The following is a 17,551-nucleotide window of genomic DNA, read 5'->3' as shown; positions in this document are numbered from 1 at the left end:
GTATAGAGGGACTGTACGAGTATAGAGGGACTGAGTATAGAGGTGACTGAGTATAGACAGACTGTCCGAGTATTGAGGGACTGAGTATAGCGGACTGTCCGAGTATAGAGTGACTGAGTATAGAGGGACTGTCCGAATATAGAGGGACTGAGTACAGAGGTACTGAGTATAGACAGACTGTCCGAGTATAGAGGGACTGAGTATAGCGGACTGTCCGAGTACAAAGGGACTGAGTATAGAGAGACAGTCCGGGTATAGAAGGACAGAGTATAGAGGGACTGTCCAAGTATAGAGGGAATGAGTATAGAGAGACTGTCCGAGTATAGAGAGACTGAGTATTGAGGGACTCTACGAGTATAGAGGGACTGTCCAAGTATAGAGGGACTGCGTATAGAGAGACTGTCCGAGTATAGAGAGACTGAGTATTGAGGGACTGCCCGAGTATAGAGGAACTGTCCAAGTATAGAGGGACTGAGTTTAGAGAGACTGTCCGAGTATAGAGGGACTGTCCAAGTATAGAGGGACTGAGTATAGAGAGACTGTCCGAGTATAGAGGGACTGTCCAAGTATAGAGTGACTGAGTATAGAGGGACTGTACGAGTATAGAGGGACTGAGTATAGAGAGACTGTCTGAGTATAGAGGGACTGTCCAAGAAAAGAGGGACTGAGTATAGAGAGACTGTACGAGTACAAAGGGACTGAGTATAGTGGGACTGTCTGAGTATAGAGGGACTGAGTATAGAGGGACTGTCCGAGTACAGAGGGACTGAGTATAGAGGGACCGAGTATAGAGGGACTGAGTATAGAGAGACTGTCCGAGTACAGAGGGACTGAGTACAGAGGGACTGAGTATAGAGGGACTGTCCGAGTATAGAGGGACTGAGTATAGAGGGACCGAGTATAGAGGGACTGAGTATAGAGGAACTATCCGAGTTTCGAGGGACTGAGTATAGAGGGACTGAGTATAGAGAGACTGTACGAGTATAGAGTGACTGAGTATAGAGGGACTGTCTGAGTATAGAGTGACTGAGTATAGAGGGACTGTCCGAGTATAGAGGGACTGAGTATAGAGAGACTGTCCGAGTATAGAGGGACTGTCCGAGTATAGAGTGACTGAGTATAGAGGGACTGTCCGAGTATAGAGTGACTGAGTATAGAGAGACTGTCCGAGCATAGAGTGACTGAGTATAGAGGGACTGTCCGAGTACAGAGGGAGTGTCCGAGTATTGAGGGACTGAGTATAGAGGGACTGATTATAGAGGGACTGTCCGAGTATAGAGTGACTGAGTATAGAGGGAGTGAGTATAGAGAGACTGTCCGGGTTTAGAGGGACTGAGTACAGCGGGACTGTCCGAGTATAGAGGGACTGTCCGAGTATAGAGGGACTGAGTATAGAGGGACTGTCCGAGTACAGAGGAACTGAGTATAGAGGGACCGAGTATAGAGGGACTGAGTATAGAGGGACTGTCCGAGTACAGAGGGAATGAGTATAGAGGGACTGTCCGAGTATAGAGGGACTGAGTATAGAGGGACTGAGTACAGAGGGACTGAGTATAGAGGGACTGTCCGAGTATAGAGGGACTGAGTATAGAGGGACCGAGTATAGAGGGACTGAGCATAGAGGGACTGTCCGAGTACAGAGGGAATGAGTATAGAGGGACTGTCCGAGTATAGAGGGACTGAGTATAGAGGGACTGAGTACAGAGGGACTGAGTATAGAGGGACTGTCCGAGTATAGAGGGACTGAGTATAGAGGGACCGAGTATAGAGGGACTGAGCATAGAGGGACTGTCCGAGTTTCGAGGGACTGAGTACAGAGGGACTGAGTATAGAGAGACTGTACGAGGAAAGGGTGACTGAGTATAGAGAGACTGTCTGAGTATAGAGGGACTGAGTATAGAGGTACTGAGTATAGACAGACTGTCCGAGTATTGAGGGACTGAGTATAGCGGACTGTCCGAGTACAGAGGGACTGAGTATAGAGGGACTGCCCGAGTATAGAGTGACTGAGTATAGAGGGACTCAGAAAAGAGGGACTGTCCGAGTGTAGAGGGACTGAGTATATAGGGACTGTCCGAGTATAGAGGGACTGTCCGAGTATAGAGGGGCTGAGTATAGAGGGACTGTACGAGTACAGAGGGACTGAGTATAGAGGGACTGAGTATAGAGGGACTGTCCGAGTATAGAGGGACTGTCCGAGTATAGAGGGGCTGAGTATAGAGGGACTGTACGAGTACAGAGGGACTGAGTATAGAGGGACTGAGTATAGTGGGACTGAGGATAGAGGGACTGTCCGAGTATAGAGGGACTGAGTATAGAGGGACTGTCCGAGTATAGAGGGGCTGAGTATAGTGGGACTCTACGAGCACAGAGGGACTGAGTATAGAGGGACTGAGTATAGAGGGACTGAGGATAGAGAGACTGTCCGAGAACAGAGGGACTGAGTATAGAGGGACTGAGTATAGAGGGACTGAGTATGGAGGGACTGAGCATAGAGGGACTGTCCGAGTACAGAGGGACTGAGTATAGAGGGACTGATGATCGAGGGACTGAGTATAGAGGGACTGTCCGAGTATAGAGGGACTGAGTATAGAGGGACTGAGTATAGAGGGACTGAGAATAGAGGGACTGTCCGAGAATAGAGGGACTGAGTATAGAGGGACTGAGTATAGAGGGACTGAGTATGGAGGGACTGTCCGAGTATAGAGGGACTGAGTATAGAGGGACTGATTATAGAGGGACTGAGTATAGAGGGACTGTACGAGTACAGAGGGACTGAGTATAGAGGGACTGAGTATATGTGGACTGTCCGAGTATAGAGGGAGTGAGTATAGAGGGGCTGTCCGAGTATAGAGTGACTGAGTATAGAGGGACTGTCCGAGTATAGAGTGACTGAGTATAGAGGGACTGTCCGAGTATAGAGGGACTGAGTATAGAGGGACTGAGTATAGGGGGACTGTCCGAGTTTAGAGGGACTGAGTATAGCGGGACTGTCAGAGTATAGAGCGACTGTCCGAGTATTGAGGGACTGAGTATAGCGGACTGTCCGAGTATAGAGGGACTGAGTATAGAGGGACTGTCCGAATATAGAGGGACTGAGTACAGAGGTACTGAGTATAGACAGACTGTCCGAGTATAGAGGGACTGAGTATAGCGGACTGTCCGAGTACAAAGGGACTGAGTATAGAGAGACTGTCCGGGTATAGAAGGACAGAGTATAGAGGGACTGTCCGAGTATAGAGGGACTGAGTATAGAGAGACTGTCCGAGTATAGAGAGACTGAGTATTGAGGGACTGCCCGAGTATAGAGGAACTCTCCAAGTATAGAGGGACTGAGTATAGAGAGGCTGTCCGAGTATAGAGTGACTGAGTATAGAGGGACTCTACGAGTATAGAGGGACTGTCCAAGTATAGAGGGACTGCGTATAGAGAGACTGTCCGAGTATAGAGTGACTGAGTATAGAGGGACTCTACGAGTATAGAGGGACTGTCCAAGTATAGAGGGACTGCGTATAGAGAGACTGTCCGAGTATAGAGAGACTGAGTATTGAGGGACTGCCCGAGTATAGAGGAACTGTCCAAGTATAGAGGGACTGAGTTTAGAGAGACTGTCCGAGTATAGAGTGACTGAGTATAGAGGGACTGTACGAGTATAGAGGGACTGAGTATAGAGAGACTGTCTGAGTATAGAGGGACTGTCCAAGTATAGAGGGACTGAGTATAGAGAGACTGTCCGAGTATACAGGGACTGTCCGAGTATAGAGGTACTGAGTATAGAGGGACTGTCCGAGTATAGAGTGACTGAGTATAGAGGGACTGTCCGAGTATAGAGTGACTGAGTATAGAGAGACTGTCCGAGCATAGAGTGACTGAGTATAGAGGGACTGTCCGAGTATAGAGTGACTGAGTATAGAGGGACTGTCCGAGTATAGAGGGAGTGTCCGAGTATAGAGGGACTGTCCGAGTATAGAGGGAGTGTCCGAGTATAGAGGGACTGTACGAGTATAGAGGGACTGAGTATAGAGAGACTGTACGAGTACAAAGGGACTGAGTATAGAGGGACTGTCTGAGTATAGAGGGACTGAGTATAGAGGGACTGTCCGAGTACAGAGGGACTGAGTATAGAGGGACCGAGTATAGAGGGACTGAGTATAGAGAGACTGTCCGAGTACAGAGGGACTGAGTACAGAGGGACTGAGTATAGAGATACTGTCCGAGTATAGAGGGACTGAGTATAGAGGGACCGAGTTTAGAGGGACTGAGTATAGAGGAACTGTCCGAGTTTCGAGGGACTGAGTATAGAGGGACTGAGTATAGAGAGACTGTACGAGTATAGAGTGACTGAGTATAGAGGGACTGTCTGAGTATAGAGTGACTGAGTATAGAGGGACTGTCCGAGTATAGAGGGACTGAGTATAGAGAGACTGTCCGAGTATAGAGGAACTGTCTGAGTATAGAGGGACTGAGTATAGAGGGACTGTCCGAGTATAGAGTGACTGAGTATAGAGGGACTGTCCGAGTATAGAGTGACTGAGTATAGAGAGACTGTCCGAGCATAGAGTGACTGAGTATAGAGGGACTGTCCGAGTACAGAGGGAGTGTCCGAGTATTGAGGGACTGAGTATAGAGGGACTGATTATAGAGGGACTGTCCGAGTATAGAGTGAATGAGTATAGAGGGAGTGAGTATAGAGAGACTGTCCGGATTTAGAGGGACTGAGTATAGCGGGACTGTCCGAATATAGAGGGACTGTCCGAGTATAGAGGGACTGAGTATAGAGGGACTATCCGAGTATAGAGGGACTGAGTATAGAGGGACTGTCCGAGTACAGAGGAACTGAGTATAGAGGTACCGAGTATAGAGGGACTGAGTATAGAGGGACTGTCCGAGTACAGAGGGAATGAGTATAGAGGGACTGTCCGAGTATAGAGGGACTGAGTATAGAGGGACTGAGTACAGAGGGACTGAGTATAGAGGGACTGTCCGAGTATAGAGGGACTGAGTATAGAGGGACCGAGTATAGAGGGACTGAGTATAGAGGGACTGTCCGAGTTTCGAGGGACTGAGTACAGAGGGACTGAGTATAGAGAGACTGTACGAGGAAAGGGTGACTGAGTATAGAGGGACTGTCTGAGTATAGAGTGACTGAGTAGAGAGGAACTGTCCGAGTATAGAGGGACTGAGTATAGAGGTACTGAGTATAGACAGACTGTCTGAGTATTGAGGGACTGAGTATAGCGGACTGTCCGAGTACAGAGGGACTGAGTATAGAGGGACTGCCCGAGTATAGAGTGACTGAGTATAGAGGGACTCAGAAAAGAGGGACTGTCCGAGTGTAGAGGGACTGAGTATATAGGGACTGTCCGAGTATAGAGGGACTGTCCGAGTATAGAGGGGCTGAGTATAGAGGGACTGTACGAGTACAGAGGGACTGAGTATAGAGGGACTGAGTATAGAGGGACTGTCCGAGTATAGAGGGACTGTCCGAGTATAGAGGGGCTGAGTATAGAGGGACTGTCCGAGTATAGAGGGACTGTCCGAGTATAGAGGGGCTGAGTAAAAGGGACTGTACGAGTACAGAGGGACTGAGTATAGAGGGACTGAGTATAGTGGGACTGAGGATAGAGGGACTGTCCGAGTATAGAGGGACTGAGTATAGAGGGACTGTCCGAGTATAGAGGGACTGAGTATAGTGGGACTCTACGAGCACAGAGGGACTGAGTATAGAGGGACTGAGTATAGAGGGACTGAGTATAGAGAGACTGTCCGAGAACAGTGGGACTGAGTATAGAGGGACTGAGTATAGAGGGACTGAGTATGGAGGGACTGAGCATAGAGGGACTGTACGAGTACAGAGGGACTGAGTATAGAGGGACTGATGATCGAGGGACTGAGTATAGAGTGACTGTCCGAGTATAGAGGGACTGAGTATAGAGGGACTGAGTATAGAGGGACTGAGAATAGAGGGACTGTCCGAGAATAGAGGCACTGAGTATAGAGGGACTGAGTATAGAGGGACTGAGTATGGAGGGACTGTCCGAGTATAGAGGGACTGAGTATAGAGGGACTGATTATCGAGGGACTGAGTATAGAGGGACTGTACGAGTACAGAGGGACTGAGTATAGAGGGACTGAGTATAGAAGGACTGTCCGAGTATAGAGGGAGTGAGTATAGAGGGGCTGTCCGAGTATAGAGTGACTGAGTATGGAGGGACTGTCCGAGTATAGAGTGACTGAGTATAGAGGGACTGTCCGAGTATAGAGGGACTGAGTATAGAGGGACTGAGTATAGAGGGACTGTCCGAGTTTAGAAGGACTGAGTATAGCGGGACTGTCCGAGTATAGAGCGACTGTCCAAGTATAGAGGGACTGAGTATAGAGGGACTGAGTATAGAGGGACTGTCCGAGTATAGAGGGACTGAGTATAGAGGGACTGTCCGAGTATAGAGGGACTGAGTATAGAGGGACTGAGTATAGAGGGACTGTCCGAGTACAGAGGGACTGAGTATAGAGGGACCGAGTATAGAGGGACTGAGTATAGAGGGACTGTCAGAGTATAGAGGGACTGAGTATAGAGGGACCGAGTATAGAGGGACTGTCCGAGTACAGAGGGACTGAGTATAGAGGGACCGAGTATAGAGGGACTGAGTATAGAGGGACTGTCCGAGTACAGAGGGACTGAGTATAGAGGGACTGTCCGAGTATAGAGGGACTGAGTATAGTGGGACTGAGTACAGAGGGACTGAGTATAGAGGGACTGTCCGAGTACAGAGGGACTGAGTATAGAGGGACCGAGTATAGAGGGACTGAGTATAGAGGGACTGTCCGAGTTTCGAGGGACTGAGTATAGAGGGACTGAGTATAGAGAGACTGTACGAGTATAGAGTGACTGAGTATAGAGGGACTGAGTATAGAGGGACTGAGTATAGAGGGACTGTCCGAGTACAGAGGGACTGAGTATAGAGGGACCGAGTATAGAGGGACTGAGTATAGAGGGACTGTCCGAGTATAGAGGGACTGAGTATAGAGGGACCGAGTATAGTGGGACTGTCCGAGTACAGAGGGACTGAGTATAGAGGGACCGAGTATAGAGGGACTGAGTATAGAGGGACTGTCCGAGTACAGAGGGACTGAGTATAGAGGGACTGTCCGAGTATAGAGGGACTGAGTATAGAGAGACTGTCCGAGTATAGTGGGACTGAGTACAGAGGGACTGAGTATAGAGGGACTGTCCGAGTATAGAGGGACTGAGTATAGAGGGACCGAGTATAGAGGGACTGAGTATAGAGGGACTGTACGAGTATAGAGTGACTGAGTATAGAGGGACTGAGTATAGAGAGACTGTACGAGTATAGAGTGACTGAGTATAGACAGACTGTCCGAGTATTGAGGGACTGAGTATAGCGGACTGTCCGAGTATGGAGAGACTGAGTATAGAGGGACTGTCTGAGTATAGAGTGACTGAATAGAGAGGGACTGTCCGAGTATAGAGGGACTGAGTATAGCGGACTGTCCGAGTACAGAGGGACTGAGTATAGAGGGACTGCCTGAGTATAGAGGGACTGAGTAGAGAGAGACCATCCGAGTATAGAGTGACTGAGTATAGAGGGACTGTCCGAGTGTAGAGGGACTGAGTGTATAGGGACTGTCCGCGTATAGAGGGACTGTCCGAGTATAGAGGGACTGTCCGAGTATAGAGGGGCTGAGTATAGAGGGACTGTACGAGTACAGAGGGACTGAGTATAGAGGGACTGAGTATAGTGGGACTGAGGATAGAGGGACTGTCCGAGTATAGAGGGACTGAGTATAGAGGGACTGTCCGAGTATAGAGGGACTGAGTATAGTGGGACTCTACGAGCACAGAGGGACTGAGTATAGAGGGACTGAGTATAGAGGGACTGAGTATAGAGAGACTGTCCGAGAACAGAGGGACTGAGTATAGAGGGACTGAGTATAGAGGAACTGAGTATGGAGGGACTGAGCATAGAGGGACTGTACGAGTACAGAGGGACTGAGTATAGAGGGACTGATGATCGAGGGACTGAGTATAGAGTGACTGTCCGAGTATAGAGGGACTGAGTATAGAGGGACTGAGTATAGAGTGACTGTCCGAGTATAGAGGGACTGAGAATAGAGGGACTGTCCGAGAATAGAGGGACTGAGAATAGAGGGACTGTCCGAGAATAGAGGGACTGAGTATAGAGGGACTGAGTATAGAGGGACTGAGTATAGAGAGACTGTACGAGTATAGAGGGACTGAGTATAGAGAGATTGTACGAGTACAAAGGGACTGAGTATAGAGGGACTGTCTGAGTACAGAGGGACTGAGTCTAGAGGGACTGAGTATAGAGGGACTGTCCGAGTACAGAGGGACTGAGTATAGAGGGACCGAGTATAGAGGGACTGAGTATAGAGAGACTGTTCGAGTACAGAGGAACTGAGTACAGAGGGACTGAGTATAGAGGGACCGAGTATAGAGGGACTGAGTATAGAGGAACTGTCCGAGTTTCGAGGGACTGAGTATAGAGGGACTGAGTATAGAGAGACTGTACGAGTATAGAGTGACTGAGTATAGAGGGACTGTCTGAGTATAGAGTGACTGAGTATAGAGGGACTGTCCGAGTATAGAGGGACTGAGTATAGAGAGACTGTCCGAGTATAGAGGAACTGTCTGAGTATAGAGGGACTGAGTATAGAGGGACTGTCCGAGTATAGAGTGACTGAGTATAGAGGGACTGTCCGAGTATAGAGTGACTGAGTATAGAGAGACTGTCCGAGCATAGAGTGACTGAGTATAGAGGGACTGTCCGAGTACAGAGGGAGTGTCCGAGTATTGAGGGACTGAGTATAGAGGGACTGATTATAGAGGGACTGTCCGAGTATAGAGTGACTGAGTATAGAGGGAGTGAGTATAGAGAGACTGTCCGGGTTTAGAGGGACTGAGTATAGCGGGACTGTCCGAGTATAGAGGGACTGTCCGAGTATAGAGGGACTGAGTATAGAGGGACTGTCCGAGTATAGAGGGACTGAGTATAGAGGGACTGTCCGAGTACAGAGGAACTGAGTATAGAGGGACCGAGTATAGAGGGACTGAGTATAGAGGGACTGTCCGAGTACAGAGGGAATGAGTATAGAGGGACTGTCCGAGAATAGAGGGACTGAGTATAGAGGGACTGAGTACAGAGGGACTGAGTATAGGGGGACTGTCCGAGTATAGAGGGACTGAGTATAGAGGGACCGAGTATAGAGGGACTGAGCATAGAGGGACTGTCCGAGTTTCGAGGGACTGAGTACAGAGGGACTGAGTATAGAGAGACTGTACGAGGAAAGGGTGACTGAGTATAGAGGGACTGTCTGAGTATAGAGTGACTGAGTAGAGAGGAACTGTCCGAGTATAGAGGGACTGAGTATAGAGGTACTGAGTATAGACAGACTGTCCGAGTATTGAGGGACTGAGTATAGAGGGACTGCCCGAGTATAGAGTGACTGAGTATAGAGGGACTCAGAAAAGAGAGACTGTCCGAGTATAGAGTGACTGAGTATAGAGGGACTGTACGAGTATAGAGGGACTGAGTATAGAGAGACTGTCTGAGTATAGAGGGACTGTCCAAGTATAGAGGGACTGAGTATAGAGAGACTGTCCGAGTATACAGGGACTGTCCGAGTATAGAGGGACTGAGTATAGAGGGACTGAGTATAGAGAGACTGTCCGAGTATACAGGGACTGTCCGAGTACAGAGGGACTGAGTATAGAGGGACTGTCCGAGTATAGAGTGACTGAGTATAGAGGGACTGTCCGAGTATAGAGTGACTGAGTATAGAGAGACTGTCCGAGCATAGAGTGACTGAGTATAGAGGGACTGTCCGAGTATAGAGTGACTGAGTATAGAGGGACTGTCCGAGTATAGAGGGAGTGTCCGAGTATAGAGGGACTGTCCGAGTATAGAGGGAGTGTCCGAGAATAGAGGGACTGTCTGAGTATAGAGGGACTGAGTATAGAGGGACTGTCCGAGTACAGAGGGACTGAGTATAGAGGGACCGAGTATAGAGGGACTGAGTATAGAGAGACTGTCCGAGTACAGAGGGACTGAGTACAGAGGGACTGAGTATAGAGGGACTGTCCGAGTATAGAGGGACTGAGTATAGAGGGACCGAGTTTAGAGGGACTGAGTATAGAGGAACTGTCCGAGTTTCGAGGGACTGAGTATAGAGGGACTGAGTATAGAGAGACTGTACGAGTATAGAGTGACTGAGTATAGAGGGACTGTCTGAGTATAGAGTGACTGAGTATAGAGGGACTGTCCGAGTATAGAGGGACTGAGTATAGAGAGACTGTCCGAGTATAGAGGAACTGTCTGAGTATAGAGGGACTGAGTATAGAGGGACTGTCCGAGTATAGAGTGACTGAGTATAGAGGGACTGTCCGAGTATAGAGGGACTGAGTATAGTGGGACTGAGTACAGAGGGACTGAGTATAGAGGGACTGTCCGAGTACAGAGGGACTGAGTATAGAGGGACCGAGTATAGAGGGACTGAGTATAGAGGGACTGTCCGAGTTTCGAGGGACTGAGTATAGAGGGACTGAGTATAGAGAGACTGTACGAGTATAGAGTGACTGAGTATAGAGGGACTGAGTATAGAGGGACTGAGTATAGAGGGACTGTCCGAGTACAGAGGGACTGAGTATAGAGGGACCGAGTATAGAGGGACTGAGTATAGAGGGACTGTCCGAGTATAGAGGGACTGAGTATAGAGGGACCGAGTATAGTGGGACTGTCCGAGTACAGAGGGACTGAGTATAGAGGGACCGAGTATAGAGGGACTGAGTATAGAGGGACTGTCCGAGTACAGAGGGACTGAGTATAGAGGGACTGTCCGAGTATAGAGGGACTGAGTATAGAGAGACTGTCCGAGTATAGTGGGACTGAGTACAGAGGGACTGAGTATAGAGGGACTGTCCGAGTATAGAGGGACTGAGTATAGAGGGACCGAGTATAGAGGGACTGAGTATAGAGGGACTGTACGAGTATAGAGTGACTGAGTATAGAGGGACTGAGTATAGAGAGACTGTACGAGTATAGAGTGACTGAGTATAGACAGACTGTCCGAGTATTGAGGGACTGAGTATAGCGGACTGTCCGAGTATGGAGAGACTGAGTATAGAGGGACTGTCTGAGTATAGAGTGACTGAATAGAGAGGGACTGTCCGAGTATAGAGGGACTGAGTATAGCGGACTGTCCGAGTACAGAGGGACTGAGTATAGAGGGACTGCCTGAGTATAGAGGGACTGAGTAGAGAGAGACCATCCGAGTATAGAGTGACTGAGTATAGAGGGACTCAGAAAAGAGGGACTGTCCGAGTGTAGAGGGACTGAGTGTATAGGGACTGTCCGCGTATAGAGGGACTGTCCGAGTATAGAGGGACTGTCCGAGTATAGAGGGGCTGAGTATAGAGGGACTGTACGAGTACAGAGGGACTGAGTATAGAGGGACTGAGTATAGTGGGACTGAGGATAGAGGGACTGTCCGAGTATAGAGGGACTGAGTATAGAGGGACTGTCCGAGTATAGAGGGACTGAGTATAGTGGGACTCTACGAGCACAGAGGGACTGAGTATAGAGGGACTGAGTATAGAGGGACTGAGTATAGAGAGACTGTCCGAGAACAGAGGGACTGAGTATAGAGGGACTGAGTATAGAGGAACTGAGTATGGAGGGACTGAGCATAGAGGGACTGTACGAGTACAGAGGGACTGAGTATAGAGGGACTGATGATCGAGGGACTGAGTATAGAGTGACTGTCCGAGTATAGAGGGACTGAGTATAGAGGGACTGAGTATAGAGTGACTGTCCGAGTATAGAGGGACTGAGAATAGAGGGACTGTCCGAGAATAGAGGGACTGAGAATAGAGGGACTGTCCGAGAATAGAGGGACTGAGTATAGAGGGACTGAGTATAGAGGGACTGAGTATAGAGAGACTGTACGAGTATAGAGGGACTGAGTATAGAGAGATTGTACGAGTACAAAGGGACTGAGTATAGAGGGACTGTCTGAGTACAGAGGGACTGAGTCTAGAGGGACTGAGTATAGAGGGACTGTCCGAGTACAGAGGGACTGAGTATAGAGGGACCGAGTATAGAGGGACTGAGTATAGAGAGACTGTTCGAGTACAGAGGAACTGAGTACAGAGGGACTGAGTATAGAGGGACCGAGTATAGAGGGACTGAGTATAGAGGAACTGTCCGAGTTTCGAGGGACTGAGTATAGAGGGACTGAGTATAGAGAGACTGTACGAGTATAGAGTGACTGAGTATAGAGGGACTGTCTGAGTATAGAGTGACTGAGTATAGAGGGACTGTCCGAGTATAGAGGGACTGAGTATAGAGAGACTGTCCGAGTATAGAGGAACTGTCTGAGTATAGAGGGACTGAGTATAGAGGGACTGTCCGAGTATAGAGTGACTGAGTATAGAGGGACTGTCCGAGTATAGAGTGACTGAGTATAGAGAGACTGTCCGAGCATAGAGTGACTGAGTATAGAGGGACTGTCCGAGTACAGAGGGAGTGTCCGAGTATTGAGGGACTGAGTATAGAGGGACTGATTATAGAGGGACTGTCCGAGTATAGAGTGACTGAGTATAGAGGGAGTGAGTATAGAGAGACTGTCCGGGTTTAGAGGGACTGAGTATAGCGGGACTGTCCGAGTATAGAGGGACTGTCCGAGTATAGAGGGACTGAGTATAGAGGGACTGTCCGAGTATAGAGGGACTGAGTATAGAGGGACTGTCCGAGTACAGAGGAACTGAGTATAGAGGGACCGAGTATAGAGGGACTGAGTATAGAGGGACTGTCCGAGTACAGAGGGAATGAGTATAGAGGGACTGTCCGAGAATAGAGGGACTGAGTATAGAGGGACTGAGTACAGAGGGACTGAGTATAGGGGGACTGTCCGAGTATAGAGGGACTGAGTATAGAGGGACCGAGTATAGAGGGACTGAGCATAGAGGGACTGTCCGAGTTTCGAGGGACTGAGTACAGAGGGACTGAGTATAGAGAGACTGTACGAGGAAAGGGTGACTGAGTATAGAGGGACTGTCTGAGTATAGAGTGACTGAGTAGAGAGGAACTGTCCGAGTATAGAGGGACTGAGTATAGAGGTACTGAGTATAGACAGACTGTCCGAGTATTGAGGGACTGAGTATAGAGGGACTGCCCGAGTATAGAGTGACTGAGTATAGAGGGACTCAGAAAAGAGAGACTGTCCGAGTATAGAGTGACTGAGTATAGAGGGACTGTACGAGTATAGAGGGACTGAGTATAGAGAGACTGTCTGAGTATAGAGGGACTGTCCAAGTATAGAGGGACTGAGTATAGAGAGACTGTCCGAGTATACAGGGACTGTCCGAGTATAGAGGGACTGAGTATAGAGGGACTGAGTATAGAGAGACTGTCCGAGTATACAGGGACTGTCCGAGTACAGAGGGACTGAGTATAGAGGGACTGTCCGAGTATAGAGTGACTGAGTATAGAGGGACTGTCCGAGTATAGAGTGACTGAGTATAGAGAGACTGTCCGAGCATAGAGTGACTGAGTATAGAGGGACTGTCCGAGTATAGAGTGACTGAGTATAGAGGGACTGTCCGAGTATAGAGGGAGTGTCCGAGTATAGAGGGACTGTCCGAGTATAGAGGGAGTGTCCGAGAATAGAGGGACTGTCTGAGTATAGAGGGACTGAGTATAGAGGGACTGTCCGAGTACAGAGGGACTGAGTATAGAGGGACCGAGTATAGAGGGACTGAGTATAGAGAGACTGTCCGAGTACAGAGGGACTGAGTACAGAGGGACTGAGTATAGAGGGACTGTCCGAGTATAGAGGGACTGAGTATAGAGGGACCGAGTTTAGAGGGACTGAGTATAGAGGAACTGTCCGAGTTTCGAGGGACTGAGTATAGAGGGACTGAGTATAGAGAGACTGTACGAGTATAGAGTGACTGAGTATAGAGGGACTGTCTGAGTATAGAGTGACTGAGTATAGAGGGACTGTCCGAGTATAGAGGGACTGAGTATAGAGAGACTGTCCGAGTATAGAGGAACTGTCTGAGTATAGAGGGACTGAGTATAGAGGGACTGTCCGAGTATAGAGTGACTGAGTATAGAGGGACTGTCCGAGTATAGAGTGACTGAGTATAGAGAGACTGTCCGAGCATAGAGTGACTGAGTATAGAGGGACTGTCCGAGTACAGAGGGAGTGTCCGAGTATTGAGGGACTGAGTATAGAGGGACTGATTATAGAGGGACTGTCCGAGTATAGAGTGACTGAGTATAGAGGGAGTGAGTATAGAGAGACTGTCCGGGTTTAGAGGGACTGAGTATAGCGGGACTGTCCGAATATAGAGGGACTGTCCGAGTATAGAGGGACTGAGTATAGAGGGACTGTCCGAGTATAGAGGGACTGAGTATAGAGGGACTGTCCGAGTACAGAGGAACTGAGTATAGAGGTACCGAGTATAGAGGGACTGAGTATAGAGGGACTGTCCGAGTACAGAGGGAATGAGTATAGAGGGACTGTCCGAGTATAGAGGGACTGAGTATAGAGGGACTGAGTACAGAGGGACTGAGTATAGAGGGACTGTCCGAGTATAGAGGGACTGAGTATAGAGGGACCGAGTATAGAGGGACTGAGCATAGAGGGACTGTCCGAGTTTCGAGGGACTGAGTACAGAGGGACTGAGTATAGAGAGACTGTCCGAGTACAGAGGGACTGAGTATAGAGGGACTGCCCGAGTATAGAGTGACTGAGTATAGAGGGACTCAGAAAAGAGGGACTGTCCGAGTGTAGAGGGACTGAGTATATAGGGACTGTCCGAGTATAGAGGGACTGTCCGAGTATAGAGGGGCTGACTATAGAGGGACTGTACGAGTACAGAGGGACTGAGTATAGAGGGACTGAGTATAGAGGGACTGTCCGAGTATAGAGGGACTGTCCGAGTATAGAGGGGCTGAGTATAGAGGGACTGTCCGAGTATAGAGGGACTGTCCGAGTATAGAGGGGCTGAGTATAAGGGACTGTACGAGTACAGAGGGACTGAGTATAGAGGGACTGAGTATAGTGGGACTGAGGATAGAGGGACTGTCCGAGTATAGAGGGACTGAGTATAGAGGGACTGTCCGAGTATAGAGGGACTGAGTATAGTGGGACTCTACGAGCACAGAGGGACTGAGTATAGTGGGACTCTACGAGCACAGAGGGACTGAGTATAGAGGGACTGAGTATAGAGGGACTGAGTATAGAGAGACTGTCCGAGAACAGTGGGACTGAGTATAGAGGGACTGAGTATAGAGGGACTGAGTATGGAGGGACTGAGCATAGAGGGACTGTACGAGTACAGAGGGACTGAGTATAGAGGGACTGATGATCGAGGGACTGAGTATAGAGTGACTGTCCGAGTATAGAGGGACTGAGTATAGAGGGACTGAGTATAGAGGGACTGAGAATAGAGGGACTGTCCGAGAATAGAGGCACTGAGTATAGAGGGACTGAGTATAGAGGGACTGAGTATGGAGGGACTGTCCGAGTATAGAGGGACTGAGTATAGAGGGACTGATTATCGAGGGACTGAGTATAGAGGGACTGTACGAGTACAGAGGGACTGAGTATAGAGGGACTGAGTATAGAAGGACTGTCCGAGTATAGAGGGAGTGAGTATAGAGGGGCTGTCCGAGTATAGAGTGACTGAGTATGGAGGGACTGTCCGAGTATAGAGTGACTGAGTATAGAGGGACTGTCCGAGTATAGAGGGACTGAGTATAGAGGGACTGAGTATAGAGGGACTGTCCGAGTTTAGAAGGACTGAGTATAGCGGGACTGTCCGAGTATAGAGCGACTGTCCAAGTATAGAGGGACTGAGTATAGAGGGACTGAGTATAGAGGGACTGTCCGAGTATAGAGGGACTGAGTATAGAGGGACTGTCCGAGTATAGAGGGACTGAGTATAGAGGGACTGAGTATAGAGGGACTGTCCGAGTACAGAGGGACTGAGTATAGAGGGACCGAGTATAGAGGGACTGAGTAGAGAGGGACTGTCCGAGTATAGAGGGACTGAGTATAGAGGGACCGAGTATAGAGGGACTGTCCGAGTACAGAGGGACTGAGTATAGAGGGACCGAGTATAGAGGGACTGAGTATAGAGGGACTGTCCGAGTACAGAGGGACTGAGTATAGAGGGACTGTCCGAGTATAGAGGGACTGAGTATAGTGGGACTGAGTACAGAGGGACTGAGTATAGAGGGACTGTCCGAGTATAGAGGGACTGAGTATAGAGGGACCGAGTATAGAGGGACTGAGTATAGAGGGACTGTCCGAATTTCGAGGGACTGAGTATAGAGGGACTGAGTATAGAGAGACTGTACGAGTATAGAGTGACTGAGTATAGAGGGACTGAGTATAGAGGGACTGAGTATAGAGGGACTGTCCGAGTACAGAGGGACTGAGTATAGAGGGAATGTCCGAGTATAGAGGGACTGAGTATAGAGGGAATGTCCGAGTATAGAGGGACTGAGTATAGAGGGACCGAGTATAGTGGGACTGTCCGAGTACAGAGGGACTGAGTATAGAGGGACCGAGTATAGAGGGACTGAGTATAGAGGGACTGTCCGAGTACAGAGGGACTGAGTATAGAGGGACTGTCCGAGTATAGAGGGACTGAGTATAGTGGGACTGAGTACAGAGGGACTGAGTATAGAGGGACTGTCCGAGTATAGAGGGACTGAGTATAGAGGGACCGAGTATAGAGGGACTGAGTATAGAGGGACTGTCCGAGTTTCGAGGGACTGAGTATAGAGGGACTGAGTATAGAGAGACTGTACGAGTATAGAGTGACTGAGTATAGAGGGACTGTCTGAGTATAGAGTGACTGAGTATAGAGGGACTGTCCGAGTATAGAGTGACTGAGTATAGAGGTACTGAGTATAGACAGACTGTCCGAGTATTGAGGGACTGAGTATAGCGGACTGTCCGAGTATGGAGAGACTGAGTATAGAGGGACTGTCTGAGTATAGAGTGACTGAATAGAGAGGGACTGTCCGAGTATAGAGGGACTGAGTATAGAGGTGCTGAGTATAGACAGACTGTCCGAGTATTGAGGGACTGAGTATAGCGGACTGTCCGAGTACAGAGGGACTGAGTATAGAGGGACTGCCCGAGTATAGAGGGACTGAGTAGAGAGAGACCATCCGAGTATAGAGTGACTGAGTATAGAGGGACTCAGAAAAGAGGGACTGTCCGAGTGTAGAGGGACTGAGTATATAGGGACTGTCCGCGTATAGAGGGACTGAGTATAGAGGGACTGAGTATCGTGGGACTGAGGATAGAGGGACTGTCCGAGTATAGAGGGACTGAGTATAGAGGGACTGTCCGAGTATAGAGGGACTGAGTATAGTGGGACTCTACGAGCACAGAGGGACTGAGTATAGAGGGACTGAGTATAGAGGGACTGAGTATAGAGAGACTGTCCGAGAACAAAGGGACTGAGTATAGAGGGACTGAGTATAGA

Source organism: Chiloscyllium plagiosum, unplaced genomic scaffold, assembly GCF_037043375.1.
Source record: "Chiloscyllium plagiosum isolate Xiang-an unplaced genomic scaffold, Cpla_swu_hap1 HiC_scaffold_11, whole genome shotgun sequence".
NCBI classification, from domain to species: domain Eukaryota; kingdom Metazoa; phylum Chordata; class Chondrichthyes; order Orectolobiformes; family Hemiscylliidae; genus Chiloscyllium; species Chiloscyllium plagiosum.
The sequence above is the reverse complement of the archived record's forward strand: the minus strand, read 5'-3'. Positions refer to the sequence as shown.